At 44.6% G+C, this 24,455-nt stretch overlaps 1 long non-coding RNA gene across 1 annotated transcript in view; it reads right to left on the bottom strand.

Annotated features, from left to right (window-relative positions):
• The window catches only part of LOC137218215 (uncharacterized), a 58,061-nt gene extending 41,132 nt beyond the window's left edge, over positions 1-16,929 (bottom strand). The window contains exon 1 of the long non-coding RNA XR_010940534.1: positions 16,847-16,929. This is a non-coding gene — a long non-coding RNA (uncharacterized lncRNA). The remainder of the gene's footprint in view (positions 1-16,846) is intronic.
• Positions 16,930-24,455: the final 7,526 nt, after the last annotated feature.

Genomic DNA, 24,455 nt, shown 5'->3' on the forward strand with positions numbered 1-24,455 from the left:
GGGTTTCAACTACCCAGGTTTAAGGTATTCTTCCTTCAGCTAAAACATGCATGTGGAACCTAGAGTATGATCAACCATGTGATCGGGAGACGTGTTCAAATATGTCTCAGTTTTCGTACCCTGGTACTCGGGTGCAACATTCCAGACGCTTTACTAACACTCTCCCGACTTGGAGAGTCAGTCCCTTTAACCTCCTGTTTGGCCCAGTTTGCAATTTCTGCGGAAGATGAACAGGAATAGCGAGAACCAATGAGAGACTAGCTGGAGGTGTCTGGACAGGCAAATTTAACTCTCATTTCCCACCAGGAAGAGGAATTAACCAAAGGCTCAGCGTGCCGTGCCGGAACCACATTAGGGCCTGAAGCCATCCAGCGGTGTTGCGGCCAGCTCACAAGAAAGCGAGTTGAAGAAAGGAGCTCAGGGGCACTGTAATTCACAAACCTGCAGAGTTATAAATGACAGCTATCGTCCAAAAATATACTGAAGTAAGGCTGCCAAGAGGACTTGAAAGCGGGGCAGAATTGCAGGAAACCGATTTCAGGAGGTAGACTGGAATTGCATTGAAAGCATAGGAAAAGAGGCAGAACGTCCACAATGACGCACTTGGCCAAAACGGGCGTATGCGTTTTTTCCTGAATATATTCAGGAAAAAACGCATACGCCCTTTTTGGCCAACCAAGGAAACTTGCAAAGGAAATCTGCACTACAATGAAGTCTCACTTCCCCCCGGTCAAAAGGGCCATCTGAAAAAAGTGTAAAATCCAGAAAGGCAGGACAGGCCATGGAGAACTGGGAGCCTTGTTATGCTGATGGGTGGCATGTAAATTGCCAACAGAAACTTGGGAGAAGTGTATGATGTTTCCTGAAACATCTAAAAAACAAAGCAACAGAGCCTAGGGCACTTCCACTTATGGTACTATAGCTTAGGGAAATTAAAATCAAAAAGACACAGCCACCCCAAAATTTGGGACGCCTCTGTTTACAAGAACCTCGTTTACAGTACAAGTTCAACATCGCAGAAAGTGAAAAATGGATAAAGAAGTTGTGGTATTTACTTACAAAGCAATATCACTCAGCAATGAAATCTATGTCATCAGGCCCTTAGCAGCACAATGAGTGGATTCAGGTATGATGATTCTAACTGAAATAAGTCACACAGAAAAAGAAACATCATAAGATATGAGTAATACACGGAATGTAAACTTGGCTACACAGGAACTGAATTACAGAACAGAACAGGGTCTCAAATTTAGAAAACCAACTTATGCTTGCTTAAGGGGAAAGGTGAGTTGGGGTGCTGCATAAAACCAGAGATTGAAATGAGCACAGATAAAGTTCCTTAAGCCAAATATGGAATAGACAAGAGCTACTCCTTGCTCAACGAAATGGACTCAACACCGCATATTAAACGCCTAAGAATGTACCTGACTAGTAAGTATCTTAAAACCTATGGATTGCTATGTCTCCGAAAGAGAATCAAGCATGTGTACAGGGGCATAAACGCAGCAGTGATAGGATTGGAGAGGTTCGGTGAGCAAATGAAGACCCTTTGAAGTCATATTGCATGGTACCCATTCCATGGGTCTCAACTCTCCAGGTTTAAGGTATTCTTCCTTCAGCTAAAACATGCATGTGGAACCCAGAGTATGATCAACCGTGTGAACGGGAGACGTGTTCAAATATGTCTCAGTTTTCCTCCCCTGGTACTCGGGTGCAACATTCCAGACGCTTTACTAACACTCTCCCGACTTGGAGAGTCAGTCCCTTTAACCTCCTGTTTGGCCCAGTTTGCAATTTCTGCGGAAGATGAACAGGAATAGCGAGAACCAATGAGAGACTAGCTGGAGGTGTCTGGACGGGCAAATTTAACTCTCATTTCCCACCAGGAAGAGGAATTAACCAAAGGCTCAGCGTGCCGTGCCGGAAACAGATTAGGGCGTGAAGCCATCCTGCGGTGTTGCGGCCAGGTCACAAGAAAGCGAGTTGAAGAAAGGAGCTCAGGGGCACTGTAATGCACAAACCTGCAGAGTTATAAATGACAGCTATCGTCCAAAAATATACTGAAGTAAGGCTGCCAAGAGGACTTGAAAGCGGGGCAGAATTGCAGGAAACCGATTTCAGGAGGTAGACTGGAATTGCATTGAAAGCATAGGAAAAGAGGCAGAACGTCCACAATGATGCACTTGGCCAAAAAGGGCGTATGCGTTGTTTCCTGAATATATTCAGGAAAAAACGCATATGCCCTTTTTGGCCAAACAAGCAAGCTTGCAAAGGAAATCTGCACTACAATGAAGTCTCACTTCCCCCCGGTCAAAAGGGCCATCTGAAAAAAGTGTAAAATCCAGAAAGGCAGGACAGGCCATGGAGAACTGGGAGCCTTGTTATGCTGATGGGCGGGATGTAAATTGCCAACAGACACTTGGGAGGAGTGTATGGTGTTTCCTGAAACATCTAAAAAACAAAGCAACAGAGCCTAGGGCACTTCCACTTATGGTCCTATAGCTTAGGGAAATTAAAATCAAAAAGACACAGCCACCCCAAAGTTTGGGACGCCTCTGTTTACAAGAACCTCGTTTACCGTACAAGTTCAATATCACAGAAAGTGAAAAATGGATAAAGAACTTGTGGTACTTAAGTACAAGGCAGTATCACTCAGCAATGAAATCTATGTCATCAGGCCCGTAGCAGCATAATGAGTGGATTCAGGTACGATGATTCTAACTGAAATAAGTCACACAGAAAAAGAAACATCATAAGATATCACTAATAAACGGAATGTAAACTTGGCTACACAGGAACTGAATTCCAAAACAGAACAGGGTCTCAAATTTAGAAAACCAACTTATGCTTGCTTAAGGGGAAAGGTGAGTTGGGGTGCTGCATAAAACCAGAGATTGAAATGAGCACAGATAAAGTTCCTTAAGCCAAATATGGAATAGACAAGAGCTACTCCTTGCTCAACGAAATGGACTCAACACCCCATATTAAACGCCTAAGAATGTACCTGACTAGTAAGTATCTTAAAACCTATGGATTGCTATGTCTCCAAAAGAGAATCAAGCATGTGTACAGGGGCATAAACGCAGCAGTGATAGGATTGGAGAGGTTCGGTGAGCAAATGAAGACCCTTTGAAGTCATATTGCATGGTACCCATTCCACGGGTCTCAACTCTCCAGGTTTAAGGTATTCTTCCTTCAGGTAAATCATGCATGTGGAACCCAGAGTATGATCAACCGTGTGAACGGGAGACGTGTTCAAATATGTCTCAGTTTTCCTCCCCTGGTACTCGGGTGCAACATTCCAGACGCTTTACTAACACTCTCCCCACTTGGAGAGTCAGCGCCTTTAACCTCCTGTTGGGCTCAGTTTGCAATTTCTGCGGAAGATGAACAGGAATAGCGAGAACCAATGAGAGACTAGCTGGAGGTGTCTGGACGGGCAAATTTAACTCTCATTTCCCACCAGGAAGAGGAAATAACCAAAGGCTCAGCGTGCCGTGCCGGAACCAGATTAGGGACTGAAGCCATCCTGCGGTGTTGCGTCCAGGTCACAAGAAAGTGAGTTGAAGAAAGTAGCTAAGAGGCACTGTAATTCACAAACCTGCAGAGTTATAAATGACAGCTATCGTCCAAAAATATACTGAAGTATGGCTGCCAAGAGGACTTGAAAGCGGGGCAGAATTGCAGGAAACCGATTTCAGGAGGTAGACTGGAATTGCATTGAAAGCATAGGAAAAGAGGCAGAACGTCCACAATGATGCACTTGGCCAAAAAGGGCGTATGCGTTTTTTCCTGAATATATTCAGGAAAAAACGCATACGCCCTTTTTGGCCAACCAAGCAAGCTTGCAAAGGAAATCTGCACTACAATGAAGTCTCACTTCCCCCCAGGCAAAAGGGCCATCTGAAAAAAGTGTAAAATCCAGAAAGGCAGGACAGGCCATGGAGAACTGGGAGCCTTGTTATGCTGATGGGCGGGATGTAAATTGCCAACAGACACTCGGGAGAAGTGTATGGTGTTTCCTGAAACATCTAAAAAACAAAGCAACAGAGTCTAGGGCACTTCCACTTATGGCCCTATAGCTTAGGGAAATTAAAATCAAAAAGACACAGCCACCCCAAAGTTTGGGATGGCTCTGTTTACAAGAACATCGTTTACAGTACAAGTTCAACATCGCAGAAAGCGAAAAATGGATAAAGAAGCTGTGGTATTTACTTACAAAGCAATATCACTCAGCAATGAAATCTATGTCATCAGGCCCGTAGCAGCATAATGAGTGGATTCAGGTACGATGATTCTAACTGAAATAAGTCACACAGAAAAAGAAACATCATAAGATATCACTAATACACGGAATGTAAACTTGGCTACACAGGAACTGAATTCCAAAACAGAACAGGGTCTCAAATTTAGAAATCCAACTTATGCTTGCTTAAGGGGAAAGGTGAGTTGGGGTGCTGCATAAAACCAGAGATTGAAATGAGCACAGATAAAGTTCCTTAAGCCAAATATGGAATAGACAAGAGCTACTCCTTGCTCAACGTAATGGACTCAACACCCCATATTAAACGCCTAAGAATGTACCTGACTAGTAAGTATCTTAAAACCTATGGATTGCTATGTCTCCAAAAGAGAATCAAGCATGTGTACAGGGGTTTAAATGCAGCAGTGATAGGATTGGAGAGGTTCGGTGAGCAAATGAAGACCCTTTGAAGTCATATTGCATGGTACCCATTCCACAGGTCTCAACTCTCCAGGTTTAAGGTATTCTTCCTTCAGCTAAAACATGCATGTGGAACCCAGAGTATGATCAACCGTGTGAACGGGAGACGTGTTCAAATATGTCTCAGTTTTCCTCCCCTGGTACTCGGGTGCAACATTCCAGACGCTTTACTAACACTCTCCCCACTTGGAGAGTCAGCGCCTTTAACCTCCTGTTTGGCCCAGTTTGCAATTTCTGCGGAAGATGAACAGGAATAGCGAGAACCAATGAGAGACTAGCTGGAGGTGTCTGGACGGGCAAATTTAACTCTCATTTCCCACCAGGAAGAGGAAATAACCAAAGGCTCAGCGTGCCATGCCGGAACCAAATTAGGGCCTGAAGCCATCCTGCGGTGTTGCGGCCAGGTCACAAGAAAGCGAGTTGAAGAAAGGAGCTCAGGGGCACTGTAATTCACAAACCTGCAGAGTTATAAATGACAGCTATCGTCCAAAAATATACTGAAGTAAGGCTGCCAAGAGGACTTGAAAGCGGGGCAGAATTGCAGGAAACCGATTTCAGGAGGTAGACTGGAATTGCATTGAAAGCATAGGAAAAGAGGCAGAACGTCCACAATGATGCACTTGGCCAAAAAGGGCGTATGCGTTTTTTCCTGAATATATTCAGGAAAAAGCGCATACGCCCTTTTTGGCCAACCAAGCAAGCTTGCAAAGGAAATCTGCACTACAATGAAGTCTCACTTCCCCCCGGTCAAAAGGGCCATCTGAAAAAAGTGTAAAATCCAGAAAGGCAGGACAGGCCACGGAGAACTGGGAGCCTTGTTATGCTGATGGGCGGGATGTAAATTGCCAAAAGACACTTGGGAGGAGTGTATGGTGTTTCCTGAAACATCTAAAAAACAAAGCAACAGAGCCTAGGGCACTTCCACTTATGGTCCTATAGCTTAGGGAAATTAAAATCAAAAAGACACAGCCACCCCAAAGTTTGGGACGCCTCTGTTTACAAGAACCTCGTTTACCGTACAAGTTCAATATCACAGAAAGTGAAAAATGGATAAAGAACTTGTGGTACTTACGTACAATGCAGTATCACTCAGCAATGAAATCTATGTCATCAGGCCCTTAGCAGCATAATGAGTGGATTCAGGTACGATGATTCTAACTGAAATAAGTCACACAGAAAAAGAAACATCATAAGATATCACTAATACACGGAATGTAAACTTGGCTACACAGGAACTGAATTCCAAAACAGAACAGGGTCTCAAATTTAGAAAACCAACTTATGCTTGCTTAAGGGGAAAGGTGAGTTGGGGTGCTGCATAAAACCAGAGATTGAAATGAGCACAGATAAAGTTCCTTAAGCCAAATATGGAATAGACAAGAGCTACTCCTTGCTCAACGAAATGGACTCAACACCCCATATTAAACGCCTAAGAATGTACCTGACTAGTAAGTATCTTAAAACCTATGGATTGCTATGTCTCCAAAAGAGAATCAAGCATGTGTACAGGGGGATAAACGCAGCAGTGATAGGATTGGAGAGGTTCGGTGAGCAAATGAAGACCCTTTGAAGTCATATTGCATGGTACCCATTCCACGGGTCTCAACTCTCCAGGTTTAAGGTATTCTTCCTTCAGGTAAATCATGCATGTGGAACCCAGAGTATGATCAACCGTGTGAACGGGAGACGTGTTCAAATATGTCTCAGTTTTCCTACCCTGGTACTCGGGTGCAACATTCCAGACGCTTTACTAACACTCTCCCCACTTGGAGAGTCAGCACCTTTAACCACCTGTTGGGCCCAGTTTGCAATTTCTGCGGAAGATGAACAGGAATAGCGAGAACCAATGAGAGACTAGATGGAGGTGTCTGGACGGGCAAATTTAACTCTCATTTCCCACCAGGAAGAGGAATTAACCAAAGGCTCAGCGTGCCGTGCCGGAACCAGATTAGGGCCTGAAGCCATCCTGCGGTGTTGCGGCCAGCTCACAAGAAAGCGAGTTGAAGAAAGGAGCTCAGGGGCACTGTAATTCACAAACCTGCAGAGTTATAAATGACAGCTATCGTCCAAAAATATACTGAAGTAAGGCTGCCAAGAGGACTTGAAAGCGGGGCAGAATTGCAGGAAACCGATTTCAGGAGGTAGACTGGAATTGCATTGAAAGCATAGGAAAAGAGACAGAACGTCCAAAATGATGCACTTGGCCAAAAAGGGCGTATGCGTTTTTTCCTGAATATATTCAGGAAAAAACGCATACGCCCTTTTTGGCCAACCAAGCAAACTTGCAAAGGAAATCTGCACTACAATAAAGTCTCACTTCCTTCCGGTCAAAAGGGCCATCTGAAAAAAGTGTAAATTCCAGAAAGGCAGGACAGGCCAAGGAGAACTGGGAGCCTTGTTATGCTGATGGGCGGGATGTAAATTGCCAACAGACACTCGGGAGAAGTGTATGGTGTTTCCTGAAACAACTAAAAAACAAAGCAACAGAGCCTAGGGCACTTCCACTTATGGTCCTATAGCTTAGGGAAATTAAAATAAAAAAGACACAGCCACCCCAAAGTTTGGGACGCCTCTGTTTACAAGAACCTCGTTTACCGTCCAAGTTCAGTATCACAGAAAGTGAAAAATGGATAAAGAAGATGTGGTATTTACTTACAAAGCAATATCACTCAGCAATGAAATCTATGTCATCAGGCCCTTAGCAGCACAATGAGTGCATTCAGGTATGATGATTCTAACTGAAATAAGTCACACAGAAAAAGAAACATCATAAGATATCACTAATACACGGAATTTAACTTGGCTACACAGGAACTGAATTACAGAACAGAACAGGGTCTCAAATTTAGAAAACCAACTTATGCTTGCTTAAGGGGAAAGGTGAGTTGGGGTGCTGCATAAAACCAGAGATTGAAATGAGCACAGATAAAGTTCCTTAAGCCAAATATGGAATAGACAAGAGCTACTCCTTGCTCAACGAAATGGACTCAACACCGCATATTAAACGCCTAAGAATGTACCTGACTAGTAAGTATCTTAAAACCTATGGATTGCTATGTCTCCGAAAGAGAATCAAGCGAGTGTACAGGGGCATAAACGCAGCAGTGATAGGATTGGAGAGGTTCGGTGAGCAAACGAAAACCCTTTGAAGTCATATTGCATGGTACCCATTCCACGGGTTTCAACTACCCAGGTTTAAGGTATTCTTCCTTCAGCTAAAACATGCATGTGGAACCTAGAGTATGATCAACCATGTGATCGGGAGACGTGTTCTAATATGTCTCAGTTTTCGTACCCTGGTACTCGGGTGCAACATTCCAGACGCTTTACTAACACTCTCCCGACTTGGAGAGTCAGTCCCTTTAACCTCCTGTTTGGCCCAGTTTGTAATTTCTGCGGAAGATGAACAAGAATAGCGAGAACCAATGAGAGACTAGCTGGAGGTGTCTGGACGGGCAAATTTAACTCTCATTTCCCACCAGGAAGAGGAATTAACCAAAGGCTCAGCGTGCCATGCCGGAACCAGATTAGGGCCTGAAGCCATCCTGCGGTGTTGCGGCCAGCTCACAAGAAAGCGAGTTGAAGAAAGGAGCTCAGGGGCACTGTAATTCACAAACCTGCAGAGTTATAAATGACAGCTATTGTCCAAAAATATACCGAAGTAAGGCTGCCAAGAGGACTTGAAAGCGGGGCAGAATTGCAAGAAACCGATTTCAGGAGGTAGACTGGAATTGCATTGAAAGCATAGGAAAAGAGGCAGAACGTCCACAATGATGCACTTGGCCAAAAAGGGCGTATGCGTTTTTTCCTGAATATATTCAGGAAAAAACGCATACGCCCTTTTTGGCCAACCAAGCAAGCTTGCAAAGGAAATCTGCACTACAATGAAGTCTCACTTCCCCCCGGTCAAAAGGGCCATCTGAAAAAAGTGTAAAATCCAGAAAGGCAGGACAGGCCATGGAGAACTGGTAGCCTTGTTATGCTGATGGGCGGGATGTAAATTGCCAACAGACACTCGCGAGAAGTATATGGTGTTTCCTGAAACATCTAAAAAACAAAGCAACAGAGCCTAGGGCACTTCCACTTATGGTCCTATAGCTTAGGGAAATTAAAATCAAAAAGACACAGCCACCCCAAAGTTTGGGACGCCTCTGTTTACAAGAACCTCGATTACCGTACAAGTTCAACATCACAGAAAGTGAAAAATGGATAAAGAACTTGTGGAACTTACGTACAATGCAGTATCACTCAGCAATGAAATCTATGTCACCAGGCCCGTAGCAGCATAATGAGTGGATTCAGGTACGATGATTCTAAGTGACATAAGTCACACAGAAAAAGAAACATCATAAGATATCAGTAATACACAGAATGTAAACTTGGCTACACAGGAACTGAATTCCAAAACAGAAGAGGGTCTCAAATTTAGAAAACCAACTTATGCTTGCTTAAGGGGAAAGGTGAGTTGGGGTGCTGCATAAAACCAGAGATTGAAATGAGCACAGATAAAGTTCCTTAAGCCAAATATGGAATAGACAAGAGCTACTCCTTGCTCAACGAAATGGACTCAACACCCCATATTAAACGCCTAAGAATATACCTGACTAGTAAGTATCTTAAAACCTATGGATTGCTATGTCTCCAAAACAGAATCAAGCGTGTGTAAAGGGGCATAAACGCAGCAGTGATAGGATTGGAGAGGTTCGGTGAGCAAATGAAGACCCTTTGAAGTCATATTGCATGGTACCCATTCCACGTTTTTCAACTACCCAGGTTTAAGGTATTCTTCCTTCAGCTAAAACATGCATGTGGAACCCAGAGTATGATCAACCGTGTGAACGGGAGACGTGTTCAAATATGTCTCAGTTTTCCTCCCCTGGTACTCGGGTGCAACATTCCAGACGCTTTACTAACACTCTCCCCACTTGGAGAGTTAGCGCCTTTAACTTCCTGTTTGGCCCAGTTTGCAATTTCTGCGGAAGATGAACAGGAATAGGGAGAACCAATGAGAGACTAGCTGGAGGTGTCTGGACGGGCAAATTTAACTCTCATTTCCCACCAGGAAGAGGAAATAACCAAAGGCTCAGCGTGCCGTGCCGGAACTAGATTAGGGCCTGAAGCCATCCTGCGGTGTTGCGGCCAGCTCACAAGAAAGCGAGTTGAAGAAAGGAGCTCAGGGGCACTGTAATTCACAAACCTGCAGAGTTATAAATGACAGCTATCGTCCAAAAATATACTGAAGTAAGGCTGCCAAGAGGACTTGAAAGCGGGGCAGAATTGCAGGAAACCGATTTCAGGAGGTAGACTGGAATTGCATTGAAAGCATAGGAAAAGAGGCAGAACGTCCACAAAGATGCACCTGGCCAAAAAGGGCGTATGCATTTTTTCCTGAATATATTCAGGAAAAAACGCATACGCCCTTTTTGGCCAACCAAGCAAGCTTGCAAAGGAAATCTGCACTACAATGAAGTCTGACTTCCCCCCGGTCAAAAGGACCATCTGAAAAAAGTGTAAAATCCAGAAAGCCAGGACAGGCCATGGAGAACTGGGAGCCTTGTTATGCTGATGGGAGGGATGTAAATTGCCAACAGACACTCGGGAGAAGTGTATGGTGTTTCCTGAAACATCTAAAAAACAAAGCAACAGAGCCTAGGGCACTTCCACTTATGGTCCTATAGCTTAGGGAAATTAAAATCAAAAAGACACAGCCACCCCAAAGTATGGTACGGCTCTGTTTACAAGAACCTCGTTTACAGTACAAGTTCAACATCGCAGAAAGTGAAAAATGGATAAAGAAGTTGTGGTATTTACTTACAAAGCAATATCACTCAGCAATGAAATCTATGTCATCAGGCCCTTAGCAGCACAATGAGTGGATTCAGGTATGATGATTCTAACTGAAATAAGTCACACAGAAAAAGAAACATCATAAGATATCACTAATACACGGAATTTAACTTGGCTACACAGGAACTGAATTAGAGAACAGAACAGGGTCTCAAATTTAGAAAACCAACTTATGCTTGCTTAAGGGGAAAGGTGAGTTGGGGTGCTGCATAAAACCAGAGATTGAAATGAGCACAGATAAAGTTCCTTAAGCCAAATATGGAATAGACAAGAGCTACTCCTTGCTCAACGAAATGGACTCAACACCGCATATTAAACGCCTAAGAATGTACCTGACTAGTAAGTATCTTAAAACCTATGGATTGCTATGTCTCCGAAAGAGAATCAAGCGAGTGTACAGGGGCATAAACGCAGCAGTGATAGGATTGGAGAGGTTCGGTGAGCAAATGAAGACCCTTTGAAGTCATATTGCATGGTACCCATTCCACGGGTTTCAACTACCCAGGTTTAAGGTATTCTTCCTTCAGCTAAAACATGCATGTGGAACCCAGAGTATGATCAACCGTGTGAACGGGAGACGTGTTCAACTATGTCTCAGTTTTCCTCCCCTGGTACTCGGGTGCAACATTCCAGACGCTTTACTAACACTCTCCGCACTTGGAGAGTCAGCGCCTTTAACCTCCTGTTTGGCCCAGTTTGCAATTTCTGCGTAAGATGAACAGGAATAGGGAGAACCAATGAGAGACTAGCTGGAGGTGTCTGGACGGGCAAATTTAACTCTCATTTCCCACCAGGAAGAGGAAATAACCAAAGGCTCAGCGTGCCGTGCCGGAACCAGATTAGGGCCTGAAGCCATCCTGCGGTGTTGCGGCCAGCTCACTAGAAAGTGAGTTGAAGAAAGGAGCTCAGGGGCACTGTAATTCACAAAACTGCAGAGTTATAAATGACACCTATCGTCCAAAAATATACTGAAGTAAGGCTGCCAAGAGGACTTGAAAGCGGGGCAGAATTGCAGGAAACCGATTTCAGGAGGTAGACTGGAATTGCATTGAAAGCATAGGAAAAGAGACAGAACGTCCACAATGATGCACTTGGCCAAAAAGGGCGTATGCGTTTTTTCCTGAATATATTCAGGAAAAAACGCATACGCCCTTTTTGGCCAACCAAGGAAACTTGCAAAGGAAATCTGCACTACAATAAAGTCTCACTTCCCCCCGGTCAAAAGGGCCATCTGAAAAAAGTGTAAATTCCGGAAAGGCAGGACAGGCCAAGGAGACCTGGGAGCCTTGTTATGCTGATGGGCGGGATGTAAATTGCCAACAGACACTAGGGAGAAATGTATGGTGTTTCCTGAAACATCTAAAAAACAAAGCAACAGAGCCTAGGGCACTTCCACTTATGGTCCTATAGCTTAGGGAAATTAAAATCAAAAAGACACAGCCATCCCAAAGTTTGGGACGCCTCTGTTTACAAGAACCTCGTTTACCTTACAAGTTCAACATCACAGAATGTGAAAAATGGATAAAGAACTTGTGGAACTTACGTACAATGCAGTATCACTCAGCAATGAAATCTCTGTCACGAGGCCCGTAGCAGCATAATGAGTGGATTCAGGTACGATGATTCTAACTGAAATAAGTCACACAGAAAAAGAAACATCATAAGATATCACTAATACACAGAATGTAAACTTGGCTAGACAGGAACTGAATTACAGAACAGAACAGGGTCTCAAATTTAGAAAACCAACTTATGCTTGCTTAAGGGGAAAGGTGAGTTGGGGTGCTGCATAAAACCAGAGATTGAAATGAGCACTGATAAAGTTCCTTAAGCCAAATATGGAATAGACAAGAGCTACTCCTTGCTCAACGAAATGGACTCAACACCCCATACTAAACGCCTATGAATGTACCTGACTAGTAAGTATCTTAAAACCTATGGATTGCTATGTCTCCAAAAGAGAATCAAGCGTGTGTACAGGGGCATAAACGCAGCAGTGATAGGATTGGAGAGGTTCGGTGAGCAAATGAAGACCCTTTGAAGTCATATTGCATGGTACCCATTCCACGGGTCTCAACTCTCCAGGTTTAAGGTATTCTTCCTTCAGCTAAAACATGCATGTGGAACGCACAGTATGATCAACCGTGTGAACGGGAGATGTGTTCAAATATGTCTCAGTTTTCCTCCCCTGGTACTCGGGTGCAACATTCCAGACGCTTTACTAACACTCTCCCGACTTGGAGAGTCAGTCCCTTTAACCTCCTGTTTGGCCCAGTTTGCAATTTCTGCGGAAGATGAACAGGAATAGCGAGAACCAATGAGAGACTAGCTGGAGGTGTCTGGACGGGCAAATTTAACTCTCATTTCCCACCAGGAAGAGGAATTAACCAAAGGCTCAGCGTGCCGTGTCGGAACCAGATTAGGGCCTGAAGCCATCCTGCGGTGTTGCGGCCAGCTCACAAGAAAGCGAGTTGAAGAAAGGAGCTCAGGGGCACTGTAATTCACAAACCTGCAGAGTTATAAATGACAGCTATCGTCCAAAAATATACTGAAGTAAGGCTGCCAAGAGGACTTGAAAGCGGGGCAGAATTGCAGGAAACCGATTTCAGGAGGTAGACTGGAATTGCATTGAAAGCATAGGAAAAGAGGCAGAACGTCCACAATGATGCACTTGGCCAAAAAGGGCGTATGCGTTTTTTCCTGAATATATTCAGGAAAAAACGCATACGCCCTTTTTGGCCAACCAAGCAAGCTTGCAAAGGAAATCTGCACTACAATGAAGTCTCACTTCCCCCCGTCAAAAGGGTCATCTGAAAAAAGTGTAAAATCCAGAAAGGTAGGACAGGCCATGGAGAACTGGGAGCCTTGTTATGCTGATGGGCGGGATGTAAATTGCCAACAGACACTCGGGAGAAGTGTATGGTGTTTCCTGAAACATCTAAGAAACAAAGCAACAGAGCCTAGGGCACTTCCACTTATGGTCCTATAGCTTAGGGAAATTAAAATCAAAAAGACACAGCCACCCCAAAGTTTGGGACGCCTCTGTTTACAAGAACCTCGTTTCCCGTACAAGTTCAATATCACAGAAAGTGAAAAATGGATAAAGAACTTGTACTTACGTACAATGCAGTATCACTCAGCAATGAAATCTATGTCACCAGGCCCATATCAGCACAATGAGTGGATTCAGGTACGATGATTCTAACTGAAATAAGTCACACAGAAAAAGAAACATCATAAGATATCACTAATACACGGAATGTAAACTTGGCTACACAGGAACTGAATTCCAAAACAGAACAGTGTCTCAATTTTAGAAAAAAAACTTATGCTTGCTTAAGGGTAAAGGTGAGTTGGGGTGCTGCATAAAACCAGAGATTGAAATGAGCACAGATAAAGTTCCTTAAGCCAAATATGGAATAGACAAGAGCTACTCCTTGCTCAACGAAATGGACTCAACACCGCATATTAAACGCCTAAGAATGTACCTGACTAGTAAGTATCTTAAAACCTATGGATTGCTATGTCTCCGAAAGAGAATCAAGCATGTGTACAGGGGCATAAACGCAGCAGTGATAGGATTGGAGAGGTTCGGTGAGCAAATGAAGACCCTTTGAAGTCATATTGCATGGTACCCATTCCACGGGTCTCAACTCACCAGGTTTAAGGTATTCTTCCTTCAGCTAAAACATGCATGTGGAACTCATAGTATGATCAACCGTGTGATCGGGAGACGTGTTCAAATATGACTCAGTTTTCTTCCCCTGGTACTCGGGTGCAACATTCCAGACGCTTTACTAACACTCTCCCGACTTGGAGAGTCAGTGCCTTTAACCTGGTGTTTGGCCCAGTTTGCCATTTCTGCGGAAGATGAACAGGAAATGGGAGAACCAATGAGAGACTAGCTGGAGGTGTCTGGACGGGCAAATTTAACTCTCATTTCCCACCAGGAAGAGGAATTAACCAAAGGCTCAGTGTGCCGTGCCGGAACCAGATTAGCACCTGAATCAATCCTGCGGTGTTTTGGCCAGCTCACAAGAAAGCGAGTTGAAGAAAGGAGCTCAGGGGAACTGTAATTCACAAACCTGCAGAGTTATAAATGACAGCTATTGTCCAAAAATATACTGAAGTAAGGCTGCCAAGAGGACTTGAAAGCGGGGCAGAATTGCAGGAAACCGATATCAGGAGGTAGACTGGAATTGCATTGAAAGCATAGGAAAAGAGGCAGAACGTAGACAATGATGCACTTGGCCAAAACGGGCGTATGCGTTTTTTCCTGAATATATTCAGGAAAAAACGCATACGCACTTTTTAGCCAACCAAGCAAGCTTGCAAAGGAAATCTGCACTACAATGAAGTCTCACTTCCCCCCGCTCAAAAGGGCCATCTGAAAAAAGTGTAAAATCCAGAAAGGCAGGACAGGCCATGGAGAACTGGGCGCCTTGTTATGCTGATGGGTAGGATGTAAATTGCCAACAGCCACTTGGGAGAAGTGTGTGGTGTTTCCTGAAACATCTAAAAAACAAAGCAACAGAGCCTAGGGCACTTCCACTTATGGTCCTATAGCTTAGGGAAATTAAAATCAAAAAGACACAGCCACCCCAAAGGTTGGGACGGCTCCGTTTACAAGAACCTCATTTATGGTACAAGTTCAATATCGCAGAAAGTGAAAAATGGATAAAGAAGTTGTGGTACTTACGTACAATGCAATATCACTCAGCAATGAAATCTATGTCATCAGGCCCGTAGCAGCATAATGAGTGGATTCAGGTATGATGATTCTAACTGAAATAAGTCACACAGAAAAAGAAACATCATAAGATATCACTAATACACGGAATGTAAACTCGGCTACACAGGAACTGAATTACAAAACAGAACAGGGTCTCAAATTCAGAAAACCAACTTATGCTTGCTTAAGGGGAAAGGTGAGTTGGGGTGCTACATAAATCCAGAGATTGAAATGAGCACAGATAAAGTTCCTTAAGCCAAATATGGAATAGACAAGAGCTACTCCTTGCTCAACGTAATGGACTCAACACCCCATATTAAACGCCTAAGAATGTACCTGACTAGTAAGTATCTTAAAACCTATGGATGGCTATCTCTCTGAAAGAGAATCAGGCATGTGTACCGGGGCATAAACGCAGCAGTGGTAACATTGGAGAGGTTCGGTGAGCAAATGAAGACCCTTTGAAGTCATATTGCATGGTACCCATTCCACGGGTCTCAACTCTCCAGGTTTAAGGTATTCTTCCTTCAGCTAAAACATGCATGTGGAACCTAGAGTATGTTGAACCGTGTGATTGGGAGACGTGTTCAAATATGTCTCAGTTTTCGTCCCCTGGTACTCGGGAGCAACATTCCAGACGCTTTACTAACCCTCTCGCGACTTGGAGAGTCAGTGCCTTTAACCTACTGTTTGGCCCAGTTTGCAATTTCTGTGGAAGATGAACAGGAATAGGGAGAACAAATGAGGGAGTATCTGGAGGTGTCTGGATGGGCAATTTAACTCTCATTTCCCACCAGGAACAGGAATTAACCAAAGGCTCAGCATGCCGTGATGGAACCAGATTAGGGCCTGAAGCAATCCTGCGGTGTTGCGGCCAGCTCACAAGAAAGCGAGTTGAAGAAAGGAGCTCAGGGGATCTGTAATTCACAAACCTGCAGAGTTATAAATGACAGCTATCGTCCAAAAATATACTGAAGTAAGGCTGCCAAGAGGACTTGAAAGCGGGGCAGAATTGCAGGAAACCGATTTCAGGAGGTAGACTGGAATTGCATTTAAAGTTAGGAAAATAGGCAGAACGTCCACAATGATGCACTTGGCCAAAAAGTGCGTATGTGTTTTTTCCTGAATATATTCAGGAAAAAACGAATACGCCCTTTTTGTCCAACCAAGCAAGCTTGCGAAGGAAACCTGCACTACAATGAAGTCTCACTTCCCCCCGGTCAAAAGGGCCATCTGAAAAAAGTGTAAAATCCAGAAAGGCAGGACAGGCCATGGAGAACTGAGAGCCTTGTTATGCTGATGGGTGGATGTAAATTGCCAACAGCCACTTGGGAGAAGTGTATGGTGTTTCCTGAAACATCTAAAAAACAAAGCAACAGAGCCTAGGGCACTTCCACTTATGGTCCTATAGCTTAGGGAAATTAAAATCAAAAAGACACAGCCACCCCAAAGTTTGGGACGGCTCTGTTTACAAGAACCTCGTTTACGGTACAAGTTCAATATTGCAGAAAGTGAAAAATGGATAAAGAAGTTGTGGTACTTACGTAGAATGCAATATCACTCAGCAATGAAATCTATGTCATCAGGCCCATAGCAGCATAATGAGTGGATTCAGGTATGATGATTCTAACTGAAATAAGTCACACAGAAAAAGAAACATCATGAGATATCACTAATACACGGAATGTAAACTTGGCTACACAGAAACTGAATTACAAAATAGAACAGGGACTCAAATTTAGAAAACCATCTTATGCTTGCTTAAGGGGAAAGGTGAGTTGGGGTGCTGCATAAAAGCAGAGTTTGAAATTAGCACAGATACTGTTCCATAAGCCAAATATGGAATAGACAAGACCTACCCCTTGCTCAACGTAATGGATTCAGCAATGAGGTATCACCTCACACCTGGTAGAATAGGCATCATAGAAAATCTACAAACAAAAAATGCTGGAAAGGGTATGGAGAAAAGGAACCCTCTTCCACTATTGTTGGGAATATAAATTGATACAGTCATTATGGAGAACAATATGGAATTTCTTAAGAAACTAACAATAGAATTACCATATGATACAGCAATCCCAGTACTGGACATATACCCAGACAAAACCATAAATCAAAAAGAGACATTCACCGCAATGTTCATTGCATCACTATTTACAATATCGAGGTAATGGAAGCAACCTAAATGCCCACAGACAGACGAATGCATAAAGCCGTGGTACATATATAAAATGGAATATTACTAAGCCATGAAAAGGAATGAAATTGGGTCATTTGTAGAGACGTCGATGGATCCAGAGACTGTCATACAGAGTGAAGTAAGTCAGAAAGAGAAAAACAAATCTTGTATATTCATGCATATATGTGGAACCTAGAAAAACTGTACAGATTAACCATTTTGCAAGGCATAAATAGAGCAACAGATGTAGACAACAAACGTATGGACAACAAGGGGGGAAAGCTGTTGTGGGGGGTGGTGGTGGGAGGAGTTGAGAGACTGGGATTGGCATGTATACATTTATATGTATAAAATAGATAACCAATAAGAACCTGCTGTATAAAAATATAAAATAAAATTCAAAATTAAAAAGAAATAAAATTTAAAAAATAAAACAGAAAAAACAATTATTCCCTGCACATACATGTATTTATATGAATAATTTATTTCCATGCTTATATCTGTAAATACAAAAAAGAGGAATAAAATCTACCTTGAACCAAAAACGAAAAAGAGAAAAAAAACACAGAACCCACCAGTTACACAGAGGAAAACCGTATCAGGGCACTTGCTCCAGTTGTAAACAATTCTGAAGTTGGTCAGTGGTGGGGAATCGTCTCCCATTCAGCCAGCAGCCCCCACGCAACAAGCGTCCTCATTGCAAAGCTGGGGCACCGTGCCAGGGCATCTGTGAGTAAACGTGAGCTGAGCCCCAGGCCAGTTGCTGCTGAACTATTCCCACCCGTCCCAGGTAAAACACCTGAATATATACAAGGACTTGAAAGCCTAGAGGAAGGGCCATGGAGCCACACGAGTGACAGCATGCCGGCCGACTTGGTGCCTGCAGGCCAGCCAGGATGGTCCTGGCCCTGGGTGCTCTTCTGGAAGATTTCCATTTCCCTGCCTGAGATACCCGTCCTGTCCCTGCCCCCACTGCTTTTTTCCTTCCTCACCTCTGCCCAGGGAGAAATTCCAGCAGCAGGTATGGGTGACACATCCTCTTCTTTAGCAGGTGGCAGCCTGGCAACTGCTGCAGAAAGTCCAGCAGAGCCCCACTCACACTGGGCCACCCACAAAGCCGTGGCCTCTCCCTCCCTCCCACCAGCCCAGCCCCGAGACTGCTGACAGGGCAGAGAAAATGGCGTCAGGCACGGCTGCAGGGGCTCTTGCTGCCTGGAGTGGTATTTATATTGATCTCAACCCAGGCACACCTGGGGAGGGCTGGCCGGCACGGTAAGTCTGCCCAGGTCAGCCAATCATCACCCCTCAGGGGCTCACAGTTGCAGAAAATGGAACTTGCTGAAGCGGCTAGGTCCAAGGAACAGGTGTGGGCTCCCGAGAGTCAGGATAGACAAGGGGCTGCAGCTTTGGCTTGTTTTCTAATCATTTTATCTGGCCCATGAGTGGGAGACAACTTCAAGAAAACCCTCTCCTAATGAGAGGAACCCAGGAGTCAGGGAGAGGAGGGGTGGGTGGTGGTTGGAGACAGAGGCCTGGTGCCCCGGGTGCAGTGGAAGTCTCTGGAAGACCAGGTGGAGGGAGGCCGCACGGAGTGATGCCCAGGGTCACAGACCTGTCACAGCTGCTGTTTGTTAGTTCAAGTCCTGCTCTGAGGTGCTCTGTGTCAGCTCTGAGCGACAGGTGAGCTGGGGGTGCTCTGCAATGAGGGCTATGTGCACGGTTCCTGTGTGCCCAGCCCTGCCACAGTATCTGCAAGGGTAGCTCTGTATCCTGGGAGGGGCCTGACCACGAGAGCCCCGTGGGCTGGGGTGGGGGTGGGGTACCTGCCCAGGTGAGCTCCATATTCTGGGATTGGTCTGACCACGAGAGTCCCATGGGCTGCTGGGGACCTGGTAAAGGATGTCAGGACAGTCAGTGAAGCCACCGAGGATATACCTCCAGTTGCTCCTAATTCCTACACCCTGCTGGTCATTCTACCAACCACCAGGACATGGTATTCTGTATTAGTCTTCAATGATGCCTTCTTTTGTATTCCATTAGTCCCAGAGTCACAAGAAATTTTGGCTTGTGAGTGGCAGGACTCAACATACAACTAAAACAATACTTCCGGGCCGTTCGGCCCCAAGGGTGCAAAAATTCCCACACCATCTTTGGGGAAAGCTTAGCTAAAGACCTAAAAGTTCTACCTCTGGAAAAGGAAACCCTCCTTCAATATGCAGGCGACATTCTGATCGCTAGCCCTACTAAGGAGGCCTCTGAACTACCAAGCCAATAAAGGATAGAAGTTGTCCAAGAAAAAGCTCAAATATCACAGACTGCAGTGACCTGCCTGGGCTTCATTCTCACAGAAGGTCGGAGAAGCCCATCCCAGGAAAGGGAAGAAACCATTTTCAGCCTTACCCCTTTCTAAAACTAGAAGACAGCTTAGGGGTTCCTGGGGAGGCCAGGGTTTGCTGCTTCTGGATCCCTAACTACAGTCTACTAGCTGGGCCTCTATATGAAACACTGAAAGGAAAAGATGATGATCCTTTTGAATAGAATCCAGAAGTGGCCTTTCAAGAATGGAAAGAGCAGTCAATTCAGACCCTTGCCCTGGAACTCCCTAATTTAGCTAAACCCTTTGACCTTTACATTCCCGGTGAAAGGTGAATCGCCATTGGAGAATTAGTGCAAAAACTGGGACCACTTGAAATGGAACAATGCAAGAATGCCATCCAGGTAGGATAAACTACGGTCACTAAGGGGCTTGGCCCACTGCCACATCTGGCCAAGATACTGGCGGTATCTAAAAACCTGGAAATCAGCAGCCCAAAAGGCCACCTCCCTCCTAAGGGAAAAGGACCCCACGTGGTGATCCTAACCACCAACCATGCCCTGAAGTTGCAGGGTTCGCTCCGTGGGCACACTGACCTCGAGTGAGGAGGCCCTCCAACTCCAACATCCAGAGAGATAACCGGGGGCAACAGGGCACCATGACGACTCGTGTGAACATCACTTGACCTGGAGTTTCTCTCATAAAACAACAAGAGTGTGTCCCAAAAGAGTAGACTACTGCTTGCAGGACTTACTGCACCCAGAGGGGAGCTAATAATCTTGGCGGGGGAACAGTATACCACACTGTCACCATAGAAAAGCCTACAGACACCGTGATGATGGTGGCCAATAAGACCGGCTGGACTCCTGTTTACTTCAAAAGGCTGTTGACTCAGTGGCCATCATGGTCCTTGATCACCACTGACCCTGGACTGTCTGGGAGTTGAGCGGGCAGGGCTCTGACACCTGGTGCTGTTTGTACGTTAATTCAGGGGCCTAATTGAAGAAAGCGCAGACTACTGGTCAGAGCATCTAGGCTGGCAGAAACGGTCAGCCTAAGGTGGCCAAACAAATGTGGGGCGGGGTGAAACCGGCCCCCACAGCGTCTCTGCACATCTCTTTCCTGGACCCTTAAAGGTCATTAGAATCTATAACACTTCCAATGCTGGTGCTCAGGTGGACGAGCAGGGAGGCAGGGGTCCTGGGGACAATCAACGTCACCGGGAGGCTGCTGGGGAGAAGCTCTGACCCTCGCCCCAGGGTATGAGGGCTCCCAACTCAGCACTCAGCAGTTACAGAAGAAGGGTCTGCACCCTCAGCACTCCAAGAATGAGGAACGGGACAAAAAGCAGAGGAGGGGTTTGTCCCCAGCAAAGCCCATTAAAAATCCCTGGGAGATAAAAATAGAATCTGGGCAATAAAGTCAAGTCTAACCTTTTTTATCCTTTGTGCTTTGTCTAATTTCACGTGCTCCTAGGGTCCCGCATGCAGAGGTTCCACACCCGGCACTTCAGACCAGATTTCCTAGTGCAGAATGGCTGGGTCGACACCTCAGCTCCTGGGGCCCAGTGCAGACTCCACGATATAGAGCCTGAGCTACAGCCAACCCGGCCCTCGAGAGCTCTGCCCCCTCCCTCCCTCCCACTGACTCTGACAGGATCTCTACACAGCAGCCCAGCCCACAGCCCACGGGGTAGTGCATGCTCTCACCTCTCCATTCTCTGATCAAAATATAAAGTTTCCTTTGCTTGTGAACCAAACTCAGTCTCGATCTGTTGGCCCCAATGACACTGGGCAGGGGGACACTTGTTGGGGTCCACTCTGGAGGATCAGTAACAGAAATTGAGACTATTGTAACCTCAATGAACAGATGTGTGAGCCAAACTGTAGTTAACATAGAACAGTGTATAAGGCTCGGGTAAAATAAGATGTTTTTAACACTTCCATTTGATATTTCCATCACTTTTTATAAGCAAGTTCAGTGAAAAGGTTTGTCTTATTTGTCAGGTCAATATTAGAGAAACGAAGTGATTTCTTTCCAAGGATGTACATCTAATAATCTTGGTTAAACCTTCAATCCTGTTTTAAATGCTTTTCCATTGAAAATGATACCTCTCTTTCAGCTCCCCCATTTCTGAGAAGTATAAAATCTTATAATTTATTATTACCAAAGGGGAAAGGTGGGAGGAGGGATAAATTAACAGTTTGGAATTAACACATACACACTGCTATGTATAAAATAGATCATCAACAAGGAACTACTGTATAGCACAGGGAACTACACTCAACATTTTGCAATAACCTATAAGGGGAAATAATCTGAAAAAGAATAGATATTTTTATTGACATCATCTATCAATGACAGTTAAAGTGTAGCCTAAGGGAAGCTGGTGGTGAGTGCTTCTGACCCTGAAGACTTCAATTATCTAAAGTTTGGACTCTGCCTACTTCCCAAGGCCCTTAATGAACATATGTGTAGCCGTAGCTTAAAAACTTCCCCAGTTTGGGTTTCGGGGAGACACTGATTTTGAAAAAGCCCTGGTGTTCTCCTTACATGAATGGGACTCTTCCTACTGCTAAAACATGTCTGTCACACCCAGAGGATGGTATACCGTCTGATCGGGAAGAGTTTGGAAAAGGCATCTCATCTCCTCATCTCCTGGTGCTCGGGTTCACCCCTCCAGCGTCTTTACTAACAGTCTCCCCACTTGGAGATGTCAGCACTGTCAACATCCTGTTGCGTACAGTTTGGAATTTGTCCAGAGGATGAAGCGGAAGGATGAGGAACAATGAGAGACAAGTCCTAGGTGTTCAGACAGGCACATGTCACTCTAATTTCCAATCAGGAAGACGAATTGACCAAAGGCTAGGGTTGCCCATGGAAACAGTATAGGGCTTGAGGAAATCCCGCTGCTTTGTGGCCAGTTCCCATAAACACAAGTTGAACAATGGAACTCAGGGGCAGTAAAATTCACAAAACTGCAGAGTTGAAAATATCCATCACTGAAAAATGTCTTGAGGAAAGTCAAAGAAAAGGACTTGTAAGCAAGGGAGAATGGCAGGAAAGGGATTTGAGGAGGTAGAAAGGACTCGCCATTAAGCACAAGAAAAGGAGCTGAACATTGCAGTTGGCCAAAAAGGGTGTATGCGTTTTTTTCTGTATATATTCAAGAAAAGGGCATACACTTTTTTAGCCAACCAAACAGGTGGGCACTGGAAGTCAATACTACAAAAGATATCACTTCACATCAGTCAGAAGAGCCATCCTCATAAAGCGTAAACAACAGAAATGCAGGACAGGGCAACGAGAAGAGGGAGCCCTGTGAGACTTATAGTGGAAATGTATATTGCCAACGGCCATTCTGGAGAAGTGTATTGTGTTTACTAAAGCATCTAAAAAATGAGCTACAGAGCATAGGGCACTTGCACTCATGGGCGTATATCTTGGGAAAAACAAAAATCGAGAGGACACAGGCACCCCAGTGTTTACCCCCTCTCTGTTTAAAAGATCCTCGACTAGGATATAACTTAAATGTCTCTGGAGGGAAAAAATGGATAGAGATGTGGTACTTAGGTAGAGTGGAATATTATTCAGCCTGGAAATCAATGAAATATGGCCAGTTGTAACAACTCCCGAGGAGTTACGTATGATCATTCTAAGTGACAGAATTCAAAAAGAAAAAGACACATATCATAAGCTATCACTTAAAGGTGGAATCCAAAATGGCTACACATGAAATAAATTACAAAACAAAAACATAGTCAAATATGTAGAAAACACGCATAAGGCTGCTAAGCGGGAAAGGTGGGGAGGGGTGAGGCATCATCCAGGAGGTTGAAATTAGCAAAGATACCATTCCAAATACCAAACTGATAATCAACAAGGCCTACACGGTAGCTAAAAGAACTGCACTCAGCACACTCAAGTCACCGGAAAAGAATATATACGACTGGTAAGAATCTGAAAAAGAATTTATTGATGTCTCTCTGTACGTGAATCAAGTGGATGTACAGCAGCAAGAAACAGAGCTTTGAAAATCAGCTGTAACCAATATAGTAATAAATTGAAAAAAAATAAACGACAGAGAGACAGAGAAAACCTCTTACAACTTTTCCTCAGGGACGGTGATGCAACATGGATTGAACACATCTAGACCCACAGCAGGATGAGACATAAGGCTGGAAACTGTTTGCGCTAAGAGAAATGTGAGGTTGGGTGAGGAAATGCACACCCTTTAAAGTAATACTACCTGGTACCCATTCAATGGGTCCCAAATCTGCAGGTTCAAGGGATCTTCCTACAGCTAAAACATGCATGGAAAACCCAGAGGACTGTACACCATGTGATCGGGAGATGTGTCTAAAATGCACCTCATTTATCCTCTCCTGGTGCTCCTGTTCACCATTCCAGCCACGCTACTTAGAATCTCCCCACTTGGAGAATCAGCACATTTAAACTTCTGTTTCACACATTTTGCAAATTGTGAGGAGGATGAACGGGAAGAGGGGGAACCAATGAGAGAATAGTTGTAGGGGTTTGGACGGGCACATATCACTCTAATTTCCCATTAAGAATAAGAATTAAAGAAAGGCTCAGCCTGCCTCGCCGGAGCCAAAATAGGACCTGAAGCAATCCTGCGGGTTTGAGGCCAGCTCACAAA

The sequence above is a fragment of the Pseudorca crassidens genome, unplaced genomic scaffold (genome assembly GCF_039906515.1).
Source record: "Pseudorca crassidens isolate mPseCra1 unplaced genomic scaffold, mPseCra1.hap1 Scaffold_63, whole genome shotgun sequence".
NCBI classification, from domain to species: Eukaryota; Metazoa; Chordata; class Mammalia; order Artiodactyla; family Delphinidae; genus Pseudorca; species Pseudorca crassidens.